The sequence below is a fragment of the Acomys minous genome (genome assembly GCF_964271855.1).
Source record: "Acomys minous genome assembly, chromosome: 7".
In the NCBI taxonomy this organism is placed as follows: Eukaryota; Metazoa; Chordata; class Mammalia; order Rodentia; family Muridae; genus Acomys; species Acomys minous.
The window spans coordinates 30,902,865-30,924,710 of record NC_140488.1 but is presented as its reverse complement, the minus strand read 5'-3'; positions in this window follow the sequence as shown (position 1 = coordinate 30,924,710).

Sequence of the window (21,846 nt, the reverse complement as noted above, 5' to 3'; positions counted from 1 at the left end):
TCCAAAAACATGCTGAGCAGGGCTAAGGATGTACCTCAGTTTGCAGAGTGTACTAAAGCCCTGGAAGGGATCCCTAGCATCACATACGTGGGCGTGTGGAGACACCTGCCTGTTATCTCAGCACTTTGAAAGTGGAGGTTGAAGGTGAAGTTCAAGGTCATCCTTGGCTATATACGGAGTTCAAAGCCAGCCCTGGGCATATGAGGCTGGGATTCAAAAAGAGAGTGAGATAGATAGATGCGGGGGATGGGGGGGACAGAGAGGAGAGGAAAGGGGGACTAAAATCAAAAGTAGTCCTTGTAAAGGGCGGGGGAGGGGGTCAATGTTCAAATGCTTCCCGAGCGTGCATGGAGTCATGGGTTCCACCTCTAGCATGCACACATGTACCTTTAAATTGTCACGGTTCAAAGTTTAGCTTAACTGACGGCAGGCAGACATCCTCCTTTCTAAGGCACTGACCGCTTTTAACCTTCCAGCCTTGTAGAGATACTCCTCCCTTGCTAGGCTCCGTCACATCACTTGCTAGGCCAACGTTAATCGCAATAATGACATGGATTTTATCTGTGCCACTGCAACTTCTGCAGGGATGGATGCAGACTTCTCCCTGATGAGTCAAAATGCTGACTTCAAATGTCTAGCCCCAATGGTAGCCAAGGACTTCAGCTTTAAGGAAAACTAATAACCACTTTCTTTTTAGACATCTCATATGGCTGGTCCTGGCTCTCCAATCTCTTCACCTTGGTATACTCCATGCTTCCTCCCCGACCCCAACCCTTACTTCATATTCCTTTTTTTTTTTTTTTGAGACAGGGTTTCCCTGTGTAGCCTTGGCTGTCCTGGACTCACTTTGTAGACCAGGCTGGCCTCGAACTCACAGAGATGCACCTGCCTCTGCCTCCCCAAGTGTTCATATTAAAGACATGCACCACCATTCCTGGCCTCTGTGATACTTTCTAGCCCCAAATAAAAGGTACCATTTCTCCTGTACCTCCTTCCAGTGGAAGATTCTCATTTCCTTATGCTCTATACATCAAGGAGCCATATCAGAGGTGAAGCTGGCATTCCCCTACTTTACTACTGCTTCTACTATGCAATAATACTTACAGCATTGCTTCTGTGTTTCCTGCTGCCTATCATCTTGTGCCTCATTGAAACTGTCAAACAACAGACTGGCCAGCCTGGCAATGAACATGTCACCAGTCTCACAGTGTTCCTTGCCAGGATACTTGGCATGCATATACATGGAATTCACTCTGGAGATGAATGAGGCTGGCCTTCGACTCATTGAGATCCACCTGCCTCTGCCTCCTAAATTGTTCTGGGATTAAAGGCGTGCACCACCAGGCCAAGTTGGTTTTTAAGTAATGATTACTATTGTGTATGTGCATGATCTGGGCTGGGCATGTGTGCTTGTGAAGGTCTAAGAACAACTGTGTGCTGTTAATTCTCCCCTTTTCATCTTCTCGTGGGCTCTAGAGATGAAAGGCAGGCCACCAGGCTCATCGCTCACATGTTACCCACTGAGCCTTGTCACTGGCCTTGCTTGACTGCAGTCCTTCATCACTAAAAATCCATCTTGAGAACCCATTCAGGTGGAACAACCGAAAGTTGCAGCAACAGAGCAGCATTAGGTGCCATAACCTCTCTGCTTTCATGCTGGGTTTTTACCATACACCAAGTGTAGTAAGTAAATAATCAACTGGGCCATGATCCCAGCGCTATGGGAAGCAGAGCCAGGTGAATCTCTGTGAGTTCAAAGCCAGCCTGGTCTATAAAGTGAGTCCATACAAGACAACTCTGTCTCTAAAAGCCAAAGAAATATTTTTTTTAATGCCTTAGAGGTTAACAGCACTGGCCATTCTTTCAGAGGTCCTGAGTTCAATTCCTAGCAGCCACATGGTGGCTCACAACCATTTATAATGAGATCTGGTGTCCTCTTCTGGTGGGCAGGCAGAACACTGTATACATAAGTAACTCTTTAAAACAAACAAACTAAACCAAAAAAAAAATGGATTTGCAGACGAAAGTTTCACTCTGTAGCCCAGCCTGTCCTGAGACTGTGTCTGTTAGCCAAGGCTGGTCTCGAGCTTGCAGTGACCCTCCCACTTCAGCTCCTCACATGGCAGGATTACAGGCACATGCCACCACTCACAGCTAATAAGATGCTGGGCCTCAAACCTGGGGCTTTGAGCACACTAGGCCAGCATTTTAGCAATTGAGCTATAGACTCTCAGATCCTTAGATTATTTTAACAGTTTAATATAAATCGCTAGCATGTCAAGGTGTGATGGTGACACCCACTGCAAGATATTGGTTTGGGGGTTTGGTTTGGTTTTGGAGACAAGAGTATTGCTCTGTAGTCGAGGATAGTCTGGATCTCAAGGCAGCTCTTCTGTTTCTGCCTCTCAAGTATTGGCATTATAGGACCGAGCACCATACCTCACTAAGATTGCTATTAATGTATTTTTATCTGAGTTTTTTCCTTTGCTTTTTATTTTCTTATTTTTTGGTTTTCTGAGGCATGGTCTCATATAGATCTAGCTGGTCTTGAACTCCTTATGTAGCCTAGGATGACCTAGAACTCCTGATCCTGCCTCTACCTTCCAAGTGCTGAGATTACAGGTGTGCATCACCACACCCACTTTCTGCTGTGCTGGGTATTGAACCCAGGCTTTATGCATGGCAGGCAAGAATTCTATCACCGGAGCTACATTTCCAGCACTCTCAGTTATTCTTTAAAAAAAAAAAAAAGGTCTCACACTTTAGCCCAGGTTTCCCTTAAACGCTCAGCACTGCTTCTGTCTCAGCCCCCTGAGTGCTGGGATTATAGGTGTGAGCCAGCATGTATGGCTTGTTGTGACATTTAAATGAGATAATCCCTTTAAGCAAATAGCTCACATTAGATGGTCAGTAAGTGATAAAAGTAGGAGGCCCCAGTGAACTTTTCTGCACCTCCCACATCTGACCACCAGGTGGCAGCCTTCCACAACTAAACCCTTCTAGACCAGGGTGGCCTAGTCGATGTTCCTGTCCAGCACAGGGGCAAAGTACAAGGATGAAATTTTTGGCCCCTCATCTGCTCCTGCTCCTAGCTATTTTGGTGCAGAAATTTCACAGCACTGTTTCTGAGTGAGGGCTCTCCTGTCTGAAAAGTAAGGCCAACTTCAAGCCTTCTGACTGTAGGCATAATTTGGAACCAAGAAAGATAAGGTCAGGAAGCAGAAAGAACATTCAAGGTAGAGATGCAAAATCAAGCTGGTTTAGGAAAAGCCAAGGGGAGAGTGAAATACACAGAAGGAAGAATAGACTGTAAGAGAATGAAAGATAAAACTTTTTTTACCCAGGCACTTCTCATACCCAAAGCTTAACTGCAGCCCTTTCATTAAAGCCACCAGCAACCTGAAACCCTCACCTCCTGGCCTCTGGCCACACATCAAATCCCTTTTTCATCTCTTTAATCACACTGATTCTCCAGCTGACAGTTTCTCAGATCTGTTTCAGAGAGGAGAATTAGAGTTCCTAGCAAAAAAGGAAGGAAGTCATCATTCTTCCTGAGTCCTGTAATTTCTGCCTTGCATCTGAGCTGCCATGTTTTTCTAAATCTCCAATTCGTCCCATTAGAAGCTATAGCTCCATTTTTGGAAAGACATCTTTTTCATTCTTACAACAGCTTCTTTGACTTTGCAGGTAACCAAGCTGCATATTTGATTTCCCAAGTGCCTAGTATTTTTTCAACTTTGGCATACATTTTTTTGTTCAGGCTTCCAACAGGTTTTTTTTTTTTTAATAATCCACATGTATCCTGTGAGTTATTGACTTTGTGAATGCTAGACTTAATTTTTCCTAACGTCTTATAACGTGAAGCATACCCAAACAGGAATCGGTCTTGTTCAGATATATCCTGAAGAGGACCTATTGACTTAGTCTGCTCGATCTGGACAGAAACATGGCTGTAGCCATTGGTAACACCCAACCACTTTTGAAGAGCTCTTTCCTTCACAAAGAAAAGATCTCTCCTTGACATTTTCTTTTGGTGCTGAGAATGGAATGCCCAAGTTTTTCACATACAGAGCACAGGATGCTACCACTCAGCTACACACGCCCCAGCCTAAAACCTTCTAAGAAAACAAAGGAGACTGACTGAGGAAAAGGAACCTATCATCTAGGAAGGATGATATTAACGACAATGAAATCATCAGGATTCAAAGGCCAAAACTGTAAACTTACCAATAATTCCCTCTTGACAAGATGTGGCAGAAGGAAGCGAGTCAATTTCTAAAACAGCATAAAGAACTAATACCAGTTGCCTGAAAAGAAGATCTTGTACTTTCTGCACATCATGAACAACTGAGAAAGGTCTGCATCCTTCCATCCAGCCAAGACTTCTGCTGTCATTACTATCTACTGTCAATAAAGAAATGGGCTTGTTGTGGGCATAGCTTTAAAGAAGACATTTGTACCATCCTCTCTAAGGCTCAGGAAGCATTATGGAAAAGGGGACAGGAAGACTGTAATAGCTGGAACGATAAGGTGACAGGGTACGGAATGCCATTCTCTAGGCTCCAATACAACTATTGCAGTTACTGACACACAGCGTAGTTGCCTGTACTGGGTGCAGACAAGACAAGCCCTATCAGTAAGTCAAGGAAAGGGAGGGGCTCACAGGACCTGACTCTTTACCTCTGAAACACTGGCTATTGATAAGACTCTGGAGGAAGGGGAGCCAGCATCTTTAGTTACTTTAGCTACTGCTGAGTCCACCAGGCTTCAAGAGATACCTCAAATCCGTGGTCACACAAAAAGTCCTAGCTAATCCCAGTGGATCACAAAACAAACAGCCATGAATGTGCCAGAGAACTTCTGTGGGAAAGATAGGAAGGTGAGAGATAAGACCGGTCAATATACATTGCGTACGTGTGTACACAATCCTAAGCATTCATCTCAAAACTACCTTTGAAACTATCTTAAAAATTAACTTTTAAAAAGGCATTTAGCCACCGAGCAGTGGTGGAGAATGCCTTTAATCCCAGAATGCAGGATCTCTGTGAGTTCAAGGGCAGTCTGGTGTACAAAGCAAGTCCAGAACAGCCAAGGCTATACAGAGAAACCCTGTTTCAAAAGAACAAAACAAAACAAAAAACGTATTTAGCCTCTTTTATATGTATAAGTGTGTGCCTGCACATATGTGTGTGTGCCACATGTGCTCCTGGGGCCTGCAGAGACCAGAGGAGGGCATCCTCTTCTGGATGAACTTACAGATGGTTGTGAACCACCATGTGTGTACTAGGAACAGAACTCAAGACAGTGAGCCATCTCTCCAGCCCAGAAATGTCATTAATAATGATAAAAAGAAATAGGCTTGTCCTCTAAGAGAACGGCATGAGTGAGGGTTTTGTTTGTTTGTTTGTTTGCTTGCTTGCTTTGTCTCCCAGATTCTAATGAGAAATGACCCTGTCTCTGCAGAACACAAAACTGCTTTCATGTACAACATGTACATTCATAAAATGAGTTTTATGTGACTACAAAGTACAAACTTGTGTAAATGGATATTCCACAGAATGTAAAGTCACAGAATATGAGCTCCCCAAAGGTAGCCTAAACTGGCATCTCGCAAAGAAGCAGCTCATGCTCTAATCACCTGACCCTCCCCTTCAGTGTAGTTCTTTCTTTCTTTCTCTTTCTCTTTCTTCCTTTTTTTGTTTGTTTGTTTGTTTGTTTGTTTTTCAAAACAGAGTTTCTCTGTGTAGCCCTGGCTGTCCTGGACTCTCTTTGTAGACCAGGCTGGCCTCGAACTCACAGAGATCCACCTGCCTCTGCCTCCCAAGTGCTGGGATAACAGCCACGCGCCACCACGCCTGGCCCATTGTAGTACTCTTTAGGATGGTGGACAGCAGTCACAGGGCGATGGCATTGTGTTGACTGTTTTTTGCTGTATATCTTAAAATATGTAAATCTAGAAGTGACTCATATCTTTACAGACATGAGTATAATAAAAGGCTTGGCTCTCCCTTCCCTTGCATGTAACCTTCCCAAGTCTTCAGAGTCTATCTAACCAGGTGTCAATTGTATCCGGGGCATGGCTGATTGAGGATACAGTTATACTTTGACATGCTCTGAGTCATCCTCCCTGGTAGAGGCTGTTCTGAGTGAGGGTTCATTCTTGACGAGTATCCTGTGTCCATGGAAAAATATAGAGTGACATGTCTCCACCATTATTTCTGTCATACAAAATAGTTTCATTGCCTTAAAATTCTTCTACACTGTCCCTGTACGTCCCCCTCACCAACTCCTCCTGGGCTAACTGATCATTTCCTCTCACACTCACTTAGCCTCTTCCACACTGTCACACCGTTGGAGTCATAGAGTGTGTAGTCCTTTCAGGTTGGCATCTTATATGCAATACCATTTGTTTCAAGTTCTGCACATTGAAATTTATTGCAGGCCGGTCATGGTGGTGCACACCTGTAATCCCAGCACTCGGGAGGCGGAGGCAGGCGGATCGCTGTGAGTTTGAGGCCAGCCTGGTCTACAAAGTGAGTCCAGGACAGTCAAGGCTACACAGAGAAACCCTGTCTCGAAAAACCAAAAAAAAAAAAAAAGAAATTTATTGCAAAAAAATAGTCCATTGTCTCGGTTTTATTTATTCATTTACCAACTAAAGGGCACCTTGGTTGCTTCCAAGTTTTAGCAGTTATGTAAAACACTGTCTTATGAGGTGATGTACGGTGGTATACATAGGCCTCCAATGCCACCACTTTGGAAGTGGCAATGGAAGCATCAGGGATCTTATAGTCATTTCCAAATACATAAAGAGTTCAAGACAGCCTGGAACGTATGTGATCCCTAGTCTCAAACAACAACAAAAAGAAATCCACTGCTATAAACATACATGCACAGTTTTTGTGTGGACACACTTTTCCAAATGCATTTGAGTAAATATCAAAGACCATGATTGCTGAGTTATGTGATAGGACAGTGCTTAGTTTTAGAACAAACTGAAGGAGGCAAGCATAGTACCCTGAAACCTCCATTTGGCTATGAGGTATATATACAAGCCCTCATTTGTCAGATTGCCTTTGGCAGCCCTAGTTCCTCCAGCTGCACACCCCTCTCCAAACATGAAATCTAGAAGCTTCAGACAACATGTACTCCTTTCTCTTAACAGTGGTATAAGTTTTCTAGCCTGGTAGCAATCGAATTTGAACAGTTTCTACTCGGGTGTATTCTAAGCATATTTAAGTATGGGGAATGGAAGGCTCAACCCAACCTGAACTGGTTTTGGGTGTGTGCAAGGCAAAACTGAGTCCTCTAGTAACATTATAGGGAGAATCTTCTATTTCTAACCATGTACCTATGTATAATGGGGTGTGCATATGATTAAACTCAGATGTATTATCAGAAGGGACACACTGTAGAAAGTTATTATATAACCTTATCTAGAAATCAAAACAGAGTCACCCAAACTATGTTCCTTAGTAGCCAAACTCTTCCTTCTCTTGAACCCCATAAAAGGAAGCTCTGAACAATAATTGGGGCCCTTTGCAGCTGTGTGTGGTGGGGCGCACCTATAATCCCAGTATTCGGCAGGCAGAAGCAGATGGATCGTTATGAGTTCGAGGCCAGCCTGGTCTACAAAGTGACTCCAGGACAGCCAAGGCTGTTGCACTGAGAAACTCTGTCTCCAAAAACCCCAATAATAATAATAATTGAGGCCCTTACGTCTCCTCACCCACGTGGCCTGATAACAACCTTTTCAAAAATTAATTTTTAGCCGGGCATGGTGGCACACGCCTTTAATCCCAGCACTCGGGAGGCAGAGGCAGGTGGATCACTGTGAGTTCGAGGCCAGCCTCGTCTACAAAGCGAGCCTAGGACAGCCAAGGCTACACAGAGAAACCTTGTCTCAAAAAAACAAAAAAAAGATTAAAATTTAACTTTATGTTTGTGAGTGTTTTGCCAGCATTTATGTGTGTTAAGAAGAGGACATCAGATCCCCTGGAACTGGAGTTATAAACAGTTGTGAGCTGCCATGTGGGTGCTGGGAGCCAAATCCTGCTCTTGTGTAAGAGCACTAAGTGTTCCTAACTACTGTGCTATCTCAGTAGCAACTCTCCCACCATCTCAATTTTTTAAATTTTTTTTTCAAGACAAGGATTCTCTGTGTAGCCCTGGCAGTCCTGGACTCAGTTTGTAGACCAGGCTGGCCTACAACTCACAGAGATCCGCCTGCCTCTGCCTCCCAAGTGCTAGGATTATAGGCGTGTGCCATCCTGCCCAGCTGAGATCCTATTCTTAAATTATCATTATACGTGTGTTTATGTGTCTATGTGGGGGCATGTGCAAAGACATGCAAGTGCCCTCAGAGGCCAAAAGCCATCAGAACCCCTAGAATTGGAGTTATAGGAGATTGTGAACAGCCAGACATGGGTACTGGGAACCAAACTCAAGGCCTCTGCAAGAACAGCAAGCTTTCTTATATTTTTGGTTGCTAGCTCAGCCTTTAACGGCTAAGTCATCTCTCCAGCCCCAGCAAGCTTTCTTGGTTTTTTGTGTGTGGGGGGGAGGGTCTCGAGACAGGGTTTCTCTCTGTGTAGCCTTGGCTGTCCTGAACTCACTTTGTAGAACAGGCTGGCCTCGAACTCACAGCGATCCACCTGCCTCTGCCTCCAGGGTGTTGGGATTAAAGGTGTGCGCCACCACACCCCGCTCCAGTAAACTTTCTTAACTACTGAGCCATCATCTCTCTGGCTCTGAGTATTCTATAATTTACGGTTCCTAGATTTTATTTAGATATACAAAATAACACATCTGTGTATGAAAGAGAGACAGAGAAGGTGAGAGGGAGGGAAAGAGAGACAGAGACAGAGAGAGACAGAGTGATGTGTGAAAGTAGAAAAAAATCTAAGGGGAGAAAATGGAAGAAAAGAGGGTCTAGGTTGAGGGCGGAAAAAAGGGATGGTAAGGATGTATGGTAGAATGGACTCAGCCATGTATATGTCCATGCATATGTATAGAGAGAGATCAGAGCTTAGGAAAGGTCAGTGCCATGAGCAGCACACACATAAACAACAAATACTTTTAAATGCTTTGCTTCGGGCAGGACTTTTGTGTAGGTTTTATGAGACAGGTTCTTTCACAGCCCTGATTGAGCTTGTGACGTGCTATGCAGCTCAGGATGTCTTTGAACTCCTCCAGCCTGTCCCCACAATGTGCTGGTGGGACAACCGTGAGGCACCGAAACCATCTTAATATGTTTTGAAATTAATAAGTGTCAATGGGGAAAGCTACACTGCAATAAATATTTCTCTACATGTTTGTTTGGGCACATGAAATCGTGGGTTATATTCTTTTTTAAAGTTTATTTTATTATTTAAAGTATGTGTATTCGCTAACACAAATACCACGGAGGCCAGAAGTGTCATCCCTTAGAGCCGAAATTACAGATGCTTGTGAGTCACCTGATGTGGGTACTTAGGAACTGAACTCAGGTCCTCTGGAAGAGCAGTATATGCTCTTAAGCAGTGAACCATCCCTCCAAGCCCTATGGGTTATATTCTAAGATGTAGTTTGTGAACCATAAAGCCTGAAGGTCTTCAGCTTCACTAGGTATCACTAAATTACTCTCCAAGACATCTTTGCCACCACGTTTCACTCTATCATCAATGCTTTGTATTGTTGGCTTTTGTTTCTTCTACTCTAATGATGTAAGCTGGTATCTCATCACTTCTCTCAATATTTTACTCTAAAAAATTTTAGATGTAGACAAAATTTGAATGCAGGTGGTGACTACATACATATTCTGTCTTATTTGCTTCTGTACATAATCCCATTATGTACACAATTCAGTTATCTTATTTTGTTCAATATTTCAAAAGGTAAATTATAGACTTCAGTGGTGGGTTTTTGTTTTTGTTTTGTTTTGATTCAGGGTTTCACATACCCTGGCTGGTCTCATAGCAAAGGATGAGTTTGAACTTCTGATCCTTCAGTCTATGCCTTCCAAGTGTTAAGATTACGGGTGTGTGATGTGCATCACTATTCCCAGTTTATACTGTGCTATGGTCAGGACCCATGGTTTTGTGAATGTTAGGCAAGTCCTCTACCAACTAGGCTATATTCTCAGCTCCCTTTTTTCCCATTAAGATGAAACTAGGCAACCCCAGCTACCGTGGAACCCTGTTACGTGAGTACTAAGATTACAGGTATATGCCACTATACCAAACATCAGTATACTTTAGCCCTAAATACAAGTGTAAGATAAAGTTGGATGTAGTGATTTATACCTGCAATCCCAGCATTCCAGAGGCTGAGGCAGGAAGATCACAAGTTCAAGCTGGCCTGGTCCAGGGGCTAGAGATGGCTCAGTAGCTAGGAGCACTGGCTGTTCATCCAGAAAACCAGGGTTCAATTCCCAACACCCATGTAGTGGCTCACAACTGTTTGTAACTCCAGTTCCAGAGGATTTGACATGCTCACACTGATATACAAGCAGGCAAAACACCAATCACATAAAATAAATAATAAATTGAAAAGGGCTGGAGAGATGGCTCAGAGGTTAAGATCACTGACTGCTTCCAAAGGTCCTGAGTTCAATTCCCAGGAACCAGATGGCCTGCAGGTATATATGCAGGCAGAGCACTGTATATGTAATAATAAATAAATAAATCTTTTTAAAATTGAAGCATATTTTAAAGCTGGGCACAGTGGCTCTTGCCTGTAATCCCAGCACTCAGGGAGGCAGAGGCAGGCAGATCTTTGTGAGTTCAAGGCCAGCGTGGCATACAAAGCAAATCCAGGATAGTCAGAGCTACACAGGGAAACCCTGTCTCGAAAAAAAGTATTTTTTTCAAAGGTCTTATTCCAAACACACAAAAAAGAAGCTGGGAGTGGTGGCACACACCTTTAATCCAAGCACTCAGGAAGCAGAGGCAGGAGGATCTCTGTGAGTTCCAGGCCAGCCTGGTCTACAAAGAGAATTCCAGGACAGCCAGGGCTACACAGAGAAACCCTGTCTCAAAAAAAAAAAAAAAAAAAAAAAACGAACCAAACAAACAAAAAGACAGATGTGGTAGAGCAAGCCTGTAGGGTTAGAGGCAGGAAGATCCGGGATTCAATGTCACCCTATGTCCTGGGAACCAAACCTAGGTCCTCTTGCAAGAGTAGTATGTACTCTTGAATACTGAGTCACTCTGCCTCCCCTTTTGTTTTCTTGAGACAGCGTCTCCTGTAGCCCAGATTGTCCTTGAACTTATTATGTGACTGAAGCTAACTTTGAGCTCCTTCCTGATCTTCAAAGCTTTCTGCCCATTAAACACTGGGATTGCAGGCACGCACTCCCATCTTTCGGTTTTCTAGAAAATATTTTAGATAATATAGTGGTTTTTCTTTTCTGCTTTGGACACTGTACATTGGTTTATGGATAGTTTCACTCAGAATAATGTTTTCTGAGATTTGTCCACCTTGTCACCTCTGTCAGGAATTTGTTCCCCTTTGCTGTTAAATAGAATCTTATAGGAAAATTCCAGTCTGTGTATCCAATTTTCCAAAGATGGGCACTGTCCTATTTTTAGTTTTTAGGCATTATGAATGAAGCTGTTTATCATTGTTTTTGTAAAAATCCATTTATTTCATGTGTGCATTCATGTGTTTGGGTATGTGCACACCGCAGACTGTCTGCATGTACAAATCAGAGACCAACTTGTGAGAGCTGGGTCTCTCTTTCCACCATGTGGGTTCTAGGACTACATTCTGGCCATCAGGCTTGGCAGCAGGCTCCTTCCTGCACTGAGCCATCTAGCTGGCCCATGCCGTCATTCCTGTAACCCCTTTTGAGGGTGTATACTTTCATTTCTCTTTGGTTTATTGTTTTAATTTTTATTTCCCTGCTTACTAGTAAGCCTGAACACATTTAATGGTACACATATTTCATTCTGTGTATTTTCTAGCCATACACTTTGCTCACTTTTGATTGGACTGTTTGTCTTCTAGCATTTTTATATTTTGAAGCTCTTATTCTGGATGCGACTCATAAATCTCTGATATGTTGTGTATATCTTGTCCTTTTACTTTATGTATCTTTCTTATGCAGCATTTAATTTTTTTTTTACTATGTATACAGTATTCTGCCTCCATGTATGTCTTCAGGCCAGAAGAGGGAATCAGATCTCATAGATGTTTGTGAACCACCATTTGGTTGGTGGGAATTAACCTCAAGACCTCTGGAAGAGCAGCCAGTGCTTTTATTTCTGAGCCATCTCTCCAGCCTCCACCCCTAGAATTTAAAATGTTTAAAGCAGTCAAATATATATTTTTTTCTTTTATAGTTTATACTTTATCTTATAAGACAAGGTTTTTTGTGGGGTTTTTGGTTTGTTTGTTTGTTTTGTTTTGTTTTGTTTTTGTTTTTTTTGTTTTTTGTTTTGTTGTTGTTGTTGTTTTTGGTTTTTCGAGACAGGGTTTCTCTGCGTAGCCTAGACAAGGTTTTTAAAGTCTGAGGTACATCCTTAATATTCTTTAAGGTTATATGAAGACTTTCTAAGGTGTTCAAACATATAGATGGCTTAGCCTAGTGTAGTAACACATAGTGATAATCCTACCACTAAGGAGTAGATGTAGGAGTTCAAGACTAGACTGTTCTACATGAGACCCTAGCTCAAAAGAGAAAAACTATCTTGGATGCAGCTCAGTTGGCACAGGGCACACCCAGTATGCACAAGTCCATCCATTTGACCCCCACACTGCGTAAAACTGGATGTGGGGTTTCAGAGTTGGCTCAGCAAGGGATAGGTACTTGCTAGCAAGCCTGAATCCCACAGAGTGAAGGAGAGGACAGACTCTAGCAAGTTCTCCTTTGACCTCCACACGTACAAAATAGATAAATACTAAGAATCCAAACAAAAAATGGGCATGGTCGCATACATACACTTGGCAGTGTCAAAACTTGGGAAGTGGAGACAGAAGGATCAAATGCTCTTGGTTGTCCTTAATATATAACACATTCAAGGCCAGCTTATGTCATGGGACCCTGTTTCAAATGACAACAACAAAACAAGCAAACCAACAAACCAAAAACAAATATGAATGCATGCGTTTTGGAGGACTGGGCATAGAGCCAATGTACTGTACATGCTAGGAAAGCGCTCTACCACCTGAGCTGTATCCACTGTAGCCCCCACCACCACTTTCTCCATGTTTGCTCATGCCTGAAGGTGAAATACCTCAAGAATGCCTATGTGCTGTCCCCATTCAAAGTTTCCTTTCCCATCCTTCTTTTCACAAGGGTGCCCGCATCCTTTCCCCACAAGCTTGAATCATGTTAAATTTCTTCAATAACCCGTGAATCAGATGTAAAGCCTCTGACAAACCAAGCAAAGGAACAAATCAATATATTGATGTTAAAGTGTACATGCTGTCAGGCCTAGTGGCAAATGTCCTTAATCCCAGCATCTGCAAACACGAGGCAGGAGGCTCAAGGGTTCAAGGCCAGCCTGTCAACTTCCCCATTTGTTTAAAATGTTTCACAATAACATATCAAAGGGATAAAGAACAAACAGTACTGGTGCCAGGAAAGCATCCCAAGCCATAGTCTTCTGTCTTTCTCTGTTACTGAGAGGTAGTCCCATGGGAAACAAAGAGTGTGAGTAAGAAATACTGAAGGTGATAGAGCCTTGTTCCAGGAAACAATTTAATGCCAAGACTATGCCAATTCTATCTCTGAATTCAGAAATGAGAACTGCAACCTGAGTTCCATCCCTGGGCCCTACACATTAGAAGATGAGAACCAACTTCCTCTGTCCTCTGGGTGGTCTTTCAAAGGTCTCAGGTTTTGTTTCTAGCACCTATACACAGCACACAACCATCTGTAACTTCAGTTGAGGGGATCCAAGGCCCATTTCTGCTCTCCTCGGGTAACAGGCAGGCATATGATCCACAGAAGTTACATCCAGACATACATACAGTGATACACATATAATAAAAATAAATATTTTTGATGATGATGATGATGATAAAAAAGCTGTCCTCTGACCTTCATAAGACATGGCTGTAGAGCTGGCTAAGCAGCTAAGAGCGCTTGCTGCTCTGCCAGAGGAACAGAGTTTGGTTCACAATCCCCACACCAGGTGGCTCACAACCTACCCCCTGGAGAGATCTGAAACGCCTTTCTGTCTTCTGTGAGTGCACCCATACACACATGAACTAAAATAAATCTGAAAAGCCCAGGGATTCACGCCTTTAATCCCAGCACTCAGGAGGCAGGGGCTGGCGGAAAGTATCTTTTAAAAATTAATCTGGGAGCTAGAAAGATGGCTCTGCTGTTAAGAGTACTGGCTGCTCTTCCAAAGGACCCAGGATTGAGGCCCAGCACACATATGAAAGCTAGTAACATCTATAACTCCATTTCCAGGGGACCCCAGTCCTCTTCCAACCCCTGCAGGTCATTCATGCATATGGTATGTAGACATGCAGGCCAAACATCCATACACACAAAATAAATAATAGATATTTAAAACATAATTTAAAAGGAAGCAAAATTTAATGAAAACCCACTTCATAAATAAGACAGTGATAGTCGTTTACAAAAGCTGCATAAATATACTTTCATTTGAATTGAAAATAGTCAGATTGTTAAAAATGATCTAGATCTCATTTGACAGGATTGTTTTTTGAACAGTAGAACTGATTCTGCCAATGAGATTGTATGATGAACTATTTCCATAAGTTAATGAATGTATAGAAGCAGTTCCAAGGCAGTAATGAAAGTGTATTCAAAGCACAAGGGAAGAGAGGAGCAGTTCTTTTTAAACTCCACACTGGTAAAGATTGCATCAAACTTGCAATAGCTTATTTTCAACTCTTTCTGAATATATCCACTGACCTCTAAGTGAAAGAAAAGATAAGCATAACTCTCGGTCATTTAAAAAGCTTATTGGTACAGTTCCCAGAAACTGAAAAAAGCAAACAGCTCTAGGTAGTGAGTGACAACTATTTTGCAATTTCAGTGGTTTCCAAACATTTGCTTTCAACAAATCTAAGGGAAAATCTAATCAATCACATAGATTGCAAACTACCAATTCTGACATGTCCCGTGTGTTTTGTGTTCTCTTTTTAGCCAGAAGCCTCACAAAGAGCTCAAACAACTAAATGGCATTGCCTTTACAACGCTTTATTTCCGTTTTCTTATGTATTTAAACACCTTTCTTGAGGTATTATGTCTATAAAAAAAAATAGAAACAAGCAGAGCATGGTGATGTGCGCCTTTAATCCCAGCCCTCGGGAGGCAGAGGCAGACTGATCAATGTGAGTTCGAGGCCAGCCTGGTCTACAAAGTGAGTCCTGGACAGCTAAGGCTACACAGAGAGACCCTCTCTCACACAAACAAACAAAAAAGAAACAAAGGTGGGAGCTGGAGTAATGGATAGTGGTTAAGAGCACTGGGTGGTCTTTCAAAGGTACTAGGGTTTGTTTCTGGCACCCATACATAGCTCACAGCCATCTGTAACTTCAGTTGCGGGGATCCAAAGCCCACTTCTGCTCTCCACAGGTAACAGGTATGCATATGATCCACAGACATACATCCACGCATACCTACACTGATACACGTATAATAAAAATAAATATTTTTTGATGATGATGATAAAAATAAAAGCTGGTGCCGGGCGGTGGTGTCACATGCCTTTAATCCCAGCACTCAGGAGGCAGAGGCAGGCGGATCCCTGTGAGTTCAAGGCCAGCCTGGTTTACAAAGCGAGTCCAGGACAGCCAAGGCTACACAGAGAAACCCTGTCTAGAAAAATCAAAGAATAAAGAAATAAAAATAAATAAAATCTGGGCATGGTGCTGCATGTGTTATCACACCCAGAAAGATGCTGTCTTGGAAAAAATAAATAAACGCACTTACTGGTCTCTCAAAGGAGCCGAGTTTATTACGGTCTCTGTGGGTACCAGCATATACATATTCACACACACACACACACACACACACACACACACACACACACACACACACACACACACACTTTCAATATTAAAAAAAAAAAAACAAGAAATAGAATTGGTGCTGGACCAGGCAGTGGTGGCGCATGCCTTTAGTCCCAGCACTCAGGAGGCAGAGGCAGGCGGATTGCTGTGAGTTTGAGGCCAGCCTGGTCTGCAAAGTGAGTTTAGGACAGCGAAGACTACACAGAGAAACCCTGTCTCGAAAAAACAAACAAACAAACAAAAAAAAGAATTAATGTTGAATGCTTTCACATTCTAACCACAAGTGGTACACATTTATTCCTATGTGGAAGAAAACAATGTCTAATAGCTAAAATTTCTGCTTGCTAATATTTTCTAAGTACTCTTATTCCAGGAAGTCTGTGTTCCAGGCTGGTATTGAACTCACAGTGTAAGATGATGATGACCTTAGCTTCCTGATCCTTTTGTGTCCATATCCGAAGGGCAGAAATTCCAGGTATGTGTCACCACAGTGTTCTTTTTGTTGTTGTTGTTCTTTTGGGGGGTATTTTTTGGGGGTTTTGGTTTTTTGAGACAGGGTTTCTCAGTGTAGCCTTGGCTGTCCTGGACTCGCTATGTAGACCAGGCTGGCCTCGAACTCATAGAGATCCGCCTGCCTCTGCCTCCCGAGTGCTGGGATTAAAGGTGTGTGCCACCACTGCCCGGCTCCATGGTGTTCTAAAGAACCATTTTATATTCATTTTTTGCTGAAAAGAAATGTGATACGTGATCAGCAAAAGACTGCCCTCACTCTAGTTGCCATAACCAAATACTATAGACTAGGTGACTCAAACAAGACACAGTTATTGTCTCACAGCTATAGAGGTTAGAGGTACAGGGCAAAGGTATGAGCACAAGCAGTGCCAGGTAAAGGTGCTCTTCCTGACTGTGCAGTCTTTTAATCCCCATGTCCCCACATAAGATCATTTTACAAGGGCACCAACGCCACCCACACTCTCAGACCTCTCACTTAAACCTAATTATTTCCCAAAGGCCTTATAACCTAACAACCAGTGAGAATTATGCTTTCCAACATATAAATTTCTGTTATTTTGGTTCCTTGTTATTGTGAATACTGTTGCAGTTAATGTGAATGCTGAATGTAGATGACTTTTTATCATATGTTGTCATTTTCATAGGATATACACCCAGTGGGTACACCCAGTGTTACACCCTGTAATTGCTAGATCGGATGGTAGTTATATTTTAAATTCTGTTAGGAACTTTCTTCTTGTCACTTTCTTTCTTTCTTTCTTTCTTTCTTTCTTTCTTTCTTTCTTTCTTTCTTTCTTTTTCTGAGACAGAGTTTCTCTGTGTAGCCCTAACTGTCCTGAAACTCACTAGGTAGACCAGACTAGCCTCACAGATCCACCTACCTCTTCCAGTATGCTAGAGTTAAAGGCATGCATTACTAGGGTTAGGCTGTTGTTGTTTTCTTGAGACAGTGTCTCTCAACATAGATCTGATTGTTCTGGAACTCACTCTGCAGACCAGGCTGGCCTTGAACTCAGACATCTGTGTTTATCTGCTGGGATTAAAGTCACAACATCTGGCAATGTTAGAAACTCTTGTATTGCTTCTTCTTTCTTTAGATGGGGTTTTATCCTGCAGATTAAGCTGGTCTGGAACTGATTATGCAGCCCTGGCTGGCCTTAAACATGTACCAATCTTTCTTCCTCAGTTTTGCAAATGCTGGCATTAGAGACATGTGACCATGCCACCATATTGTTTTCCACAATAACTGTGCTAGTTAACATTTATACCAACTTTGTACAAAGGTTCTCTTTCTTTCCATCATCATCACTTGTTAAATTTGATTTTTTTTTCACTATGTAGCTTTGTAGCTGCGGATGGTCTTGACCTCCTGATTGTCATGCGTACATTACCCTAGTGCTGGCATTACTGGCATGTGTCACATGCTCAGTTTTGTTTTTTGCTTGTTTGTTTGTTTTTGTTTTTGTTTTTTCGAAATAGGGTTTTTCTATGTAGCCTTGGCTGTCCTGAACTCGCTTTGTAGACCAGGCTGGCCTTGAACTCACAATTCCCCTGCCTCTGCCTCCCCAGTGCTGGGATTAAAGGCGTACACCACCACCAGCTAATATTTTTTTTTTAAACAACGGACTTTTTTTTTTTTTTTTTTTTGGTTTTTCGAAACAGGGTTCCTCTGTGTAACCTTGGCTGTCCTGGACTCATTTTGAACCCCAGGCTGGCCTCGAACTCAGAGATTCACCTGCTTCTGCCTCCTCAGTGCTGGGCTTAAAGGTGTGTGCCACCACACCCGGCAAAACAACAGACTTTTAAGGGTATGAAGTGACAATCTCATTGTGGTTCTGATTGCATTTGCCTGAGTATTGGTGGTAGGAATTTTTTTTAAAGATTTATTATTATACAATCTTCTGCCTGCTTGTATACCTGCACACCAGAAGAGAGCACCAGATCTTATTATAGATAGTTGTGAGCCACCATGTGGTTGCTGGGAATTGAACTCAGGATCTTTGGAAGAGCAGCCCATGCTCTTAACCTCTGAGCCATCTCTCCAGGCCGGAAGTTTTGTTTTGTTTTTTGTTTGTTTGTTTTGTTTTTGTTTTGTTTTGGAGACAGGGTTTCTCTGTGTAGCCTTGGCTGTCCTGGACTCACTTTGTAGAACAGGCTGGCCTCGAATTCACAGAGATTCACCTGCTTCTGCCTCCTCAGTGCTGGGATTAAAGGCATGTGCCACCATGCCCAGCTTCAGCCTGGAAGTTTTTTTCCACATAGTTTTAGCCATGTTTTTGAGACAGGGTCTCGCTACTTAGCCCTGCCTATCCTAGAACTGACTATATAGACCAGGCTAGCTTCCAACTCACAGAGATCCACCTGCCTCTGCTTCTCAAGTGCTGGGATTAAAGACCTGTGCCATTAGCCATTCTTCTATTTTTTTTTTTTTTGAGAAACTTCTATTAGGGCATCTTTTACATCATATAACTGAGTTGTTTTCTTTTTCACTATTGAAGATTTCTATTTGTTCGGTGTTGAAAGGGAATCTTACTATGTAGCCCAGGCTGGCCTCCCGCTCGCTGTCCTTTCGCTTCAGACTGCCAGGTGCTGGAATTACAAGCATGCTCAGCTTGAGAGCACGTCTTTTAGAAACACTGCTACGCTCTGTGCTAGGAGCCTCCCTGTTTCCAGGGTTACTACAAGTTTCCTAAGCTCCTTTTCATTCCTTCTCTCAAGCCCGTTCACTATACTATGCTACTGCAGTGATTGTCTAAAAGCCAACTTTGATTTAAAATTCTTTTTGATGGGCTAGGCATGGTGGTGGTTCAGGCTGTCAGTCTCAGTACTTGGGAGGCTGAAGTTGCAGGATCACAAGTTAGAGCACAGCTTGTGCCAAACATAAAATACAACAAAACAAAGCATGAATCCATGCATTTTTTGATGTTTTCTTTGCTGCAGAAATGTTCCTCTTTTTTTTTTAAATAGTTTTTCTAGACAGGGTTTCTCTGTGTAACTGTGGTTGTCCTGGACTCATTTTATACACTAGACTGGCCTCAAACTCATGGAGATCTGCCTGCCTCTGCCTCCTGAGTGCTGGGATTAAAGGTGTGCACCACCGCGCCTGGTTCCTGCAGAAGTATTCCTAAAACCTGACTGTACCATAGGCCAGCCAAGTCTGGTGATATACTGGCTACTTGGAAGGCAGAAAGGTGGAACCCAGCCTGTATGTGTGTGTGTGTGTGTGTGAGAGAGAGAGAGAGAGAGAGAGAGAGAGAGAGAGAGAGAGAGAGAGAGAGAGAGAGAGAGAGACAACTTTGGGAGTCAGCTCTCTCTACTATGGGATCAGAATAGGGATTGAACTCAAATCATCAGGCTTGCACGGCAAGCAATTACACATTTTTATTTTTATGTTTATGAGAGTTTTGTCTGTGTGTATGTATGTATGGGCATCATGTGCATACAGTGCCCATGGGGGCCAGAAGAGGGAGCCAAAACACCTGGGAGTGCAGTGAAGATGGTTGTGATGGAGGTAGGATGCATGTGCTTTCTGAAGTCAAACTGAGGTCTTCTACAAGAGGAGTAAGTGCTCTTAACTGCTGAGTTATGGGAAAATGTTGGTGCTATTTGTTTTTCTTTCGTTTTGTTGTTCTGCTTTATGAGACAGGGCTTCACATAGGCCAGGCTTACCTTGAGCTCTTCATCTTCCTGTCTCTACTTCCTAAATGCTATGATGGCCCACACCTGTTTTATATGATGCTGGTACAAGCATTCTACCAACTAAACTATATTTCATCCCTAGGTATTCTTTTTATTCACGTTCTGATCCTAAACCTACAAGAATGCCAAGCATGCAGAATGTCTCAAGTTAGGGTCCCTCTAAAGCCTTCTAGCACTCATCTATCTAAGCCCACCCCTGCAGTGACTTCTCTCTGGTGGAGCAAAAAAGAGGGGTCCCAGATGCAGGTCAAAACAGACTCACCAGACTTCAGCATTGATTTGTTTTCCAATATAGGGTCTCATGTAGCACAAGATGGCCTCAAACTTGCTATATAGCCAAGGCTGGTTATAAGCACTTTTTTGTTGTTCTGTTGTGGTTTTTTTTTTTCTTTTTTGGTTTTTCGAGACAGGGTCTCTCTGTCTTGGCTGTCCTGGACTAACTTTGTAGACGAGGCAGGCCTTGAACTCACAGTGATCCGCCTGCCTCTGCCTCCCAAGTAGTGGGATTAAAGGTGTGCGCCACCACCGCCCAGCTAGGACAGAAGCTTTTAAGCTGATAAGTCAAAACAGAAGGCACAGAAACAGCAGAAATCCTGTGTCCATCAGAATGGCAGTTAATGCCTCGTGGCTGGAATGAAGCCACTAATATGCACAGTGTGTTACTGTGCTCCTACTATATTGACTGTGTTACACGGTGATAAAGGCTCCATCCTTAACCAAACTGGCATCTGGCTCCTGTCAGACATTGGGCTGTGCCCAGAGTCCAGTTAGCCCAGTTTTACTGAGAATCTGAGCCTCTCGGAAGCACGCTCTCAGTATCTGATCACATTCCTCATTCTGTGCTCATCACTCTGCTTTGCCTCCACCAAGAATTCCCCTAGATTTGACATTTCCTCTTGGTAGTTTTCCATTTGTTGCCCCTTATCTTTTCCCTTGGCTACGCGTTGCTATTATTCGTTGCTAGGTTTGAAGCTGAGCCTAACTTCCTTCCTCTGCAGCAAAATCTCATTGTGGCTTGTGGCGGTCACTATACTCACTACAACAGAGCCTTAAAAAAAAAAACAGATATCATGAAAAGTATTTTAACAAGAGACAATGATCACATTTGTTTTTCATGTAGCCCTATGGGGGCATCATTTGCTAACACCATTTTACAGAATCGAATACTAGATTTTTTATATGTGTGATTATCATATTTTAATACTCTGAGATATTTTTCTGTCATGCTTACAACAAAGAAATGCTCATAAAGTTGGATTCAATTTTTAAAAGGGCTGAGTGGGAGGGAGAATGAAAAGGGAAGTAGAGGGTCTCTTAGTCCATCTGAGCTGCCACACAGAAGTACCAGATACAAATGTGTTCGGTCTCAGGCTAGAAGTCTTGTTGTTAGCCGGGTGTGGTGGCGCACACCTTTAATCCCAGCACTCAGGAGGCACAGGCAGGCGGATCTCTGTGAGTTCGAGGCCAGCCTGCTCTACAAAGTGAGTCCAGGACAGTTAAAGGTACACAGAGAAACACTGTCTCCAAAAAAGGACTTGTTGAAGAATGAAGTCTAAGATGAAGGCATGAGCAAGCTCACTTTTCTTTTAAGGCCTTGGTCCTTGGCTTGTGCATGGCCACCTTCTTCCTAGGCACTCAGGGTCACTGTGTATGTTC